Source organism: Mandrillus leucophaeus, unplaced genomic scaffold, assembly GCF_000951045.1.
Source record: "Mandrillus leucophaeus isolate KB7577 unplaced genomic scaffold, Mleu.le_1.0 Scaffold680, whole genome shotgun sequence".
Classification (NCBI taxonomy): Eukaryota; Metazoa; Chordata; class Mammalia; order Primates; family Cercopithecidae; genus Mandrillus; species Mandrillus leucophaeus.
The window spans coordinates 50,317-52,556 of record NW_012107364.1 but is presented as its reverse complement, the minus strand read 5'-3'; positions in this window follow the sequence as shown (position 1 = coordinate 52,556).

Sequence of the window (2,240 nt, the reverse complement as noted above, 5' to 3'; positions counted from 1 at the left end):
GATGCCTTCTGGGAAAGAAGCAGCCCCAGGTGAGGAAGAATCCTGGAAGGAGGCTTGGAAGGAGATTTTCCCACCCAGGGATTGAACACTGTCGCAGAGTGTCTTCCAATCGCCAACTACAGAGCAAGCTGGGAATGGAATGGGTGCCTCTGCCAGGCTTGCTTTCCCTCCCTTTCTGAAGCTGGCAGAATACTAGGCACTCTTTAGACGCGATCCCAGGAGGTCAAGGGTCACCTCACCCACTCAGAGCCCAAAGAATGCCAACAGCTGAGCAAACCAAAACTGACCCTGAGATACTCTCAATTTGCAAGGGGCAGCAAATCCCACCCCGCCAGTGTCCGAACCCCCAGATGGTCCTTCCAGTAGTACTGGCCTTGACTTGAACTTGCGTCTTTTCCTCACCTGTAAAATGGAGAAGACACTGTGCGCTGAATGCCTGCAGTGCCTGTCACAGGGTAAACGGTCAATAAAGAAAAACCTTCTAATTCCCCAGGGAGCTGCTGCGCTACCACACCCTCAACACACACAAAACCATCATATCCCTCTAAGGATGCCTCAAACCTGGAGATCTTCCAGTATCAACTCACACCTTCCTCAGTGTGGTCTTCTGAGCCATTCATTTATTTCCTACAGCAGCACTCCTTCTGTTCTCTTTGCAGCCATCAATTGGCACAGAGTGGGTACTCAGCGAACCACGTATTCAAAACGACTTTGCCTTCTGGCCCATGATATCCTTGAAGGCGAGGGGGAAGTTTCATCTTTATGTTCCTAGAGATCCTGACTATCAGAATCTCTGTTAAGAACTGAGTGAGCGGACCTGCACCCCATCTTTTTTTTTTTTTTTTGCAGTCCCACCAGAGCAGCCCTAGGGTCACAGACTAGAAGGAAAGGAGCGTGGGGCCATGGCAATGAACGAATGCACGTGGGCCAACATCAGTAAGCACGGTATAAACCAAAAATTAAATTCTAAGCCCCCAACCCAACTGAATGGACTCTTGCTCTTGGCCAAGGGCATTCCTAAGTTAACTGAAAAACTAGTTCAGGCCAAATGCGGGGTCAAACTTGCCTCATTATGCCCTTCTCCCTATGGAATTCAGGCACAGCTGACCAGCATTAACATTAAAAGCGATCCCAAGACTGACAAAACAGACTTTGTAGCAATAAGACACCAAATTTCAACCTGACTCTAGTATAGCATCACATGACAGATTGCAGGCCCTGAAAGAAACAGAAGTACTTTACTCAAAAATATATTTCTTTGACACATTCTGACATGGCCCTGTAAAGCTGTCTCTTGGGACAATCTACGTTCTGTAGTGAATCCCTCTCCCTTTCCAGGTCTTCTCCCTGAGCCAGGAGAGACTCCACTAAGAGTATGGCACCTTTTCAGGTCTGATAAGAAACATCTACAATCTAGTCTCTTTGAAGCCCGCTACCTGGAAGATTCATCTGCATAAATAAGAATCTTGGTCTCCACAACCGCTTTTCTGAACCTAGGCATTCCTTTTTGTTGATTCCAGGTCTTTGGACAAACTCGACCAATTGTCAAATCTACCAATAGCCTGGCCCAGGCCCCCTCAACACACCTCCTTAAAATGTACAAAACCAAGCTGCACCCCAACCACCTTGGGCAGATGTTCTCAGGACCTCCTGAGGGCTGTGTCACGGGCCATGGTCACTCATACTGGACTCAGAATAAGTCTCTTCAAATACTTCACACAGTTTGACTCTTTTCCTCAACAGACAACCACCGCCCCCGCCCCCGCCCCGGCTGCCTGCTTCACTCTGTTCCTGTAGGCGCTCCAGCAAGCCGGCAATACCCACAGACACACAGTGGTAGGGAAGGCCTCCTTACCAGGGGACACACCCGGATTAAGACTCACCCAGGTCGGGCGCGGGGGCTCACGCCTGTAATCCCAGCACTTTGGGAGGCCGAGGCCGGCGGATCACTTGAGGTCAGGCGTTCGAGACCAGCCTGGCCAACACAGTGAAACCCACTCTCTACTAAAAATACAAAAATTAGCCAGGCGTGGTGGCGGGCGCCTGTAGTCCCAGTTGCTTGGCAAGCTGAGGCAGGAGAATCGCTTGAACCCGGGAAGCGGAGGCTGCAGTAAGCTGAGATCGCACCACTGCACTTCAGCCTGGGCAGCAGAGTGAGATTCTGTCTCAAAAGCAAACAAACAAAAACAAACAAACAAACTCACCGAGCCAGAAAAAGAAGCGCCGAGAAAGAGACAGTG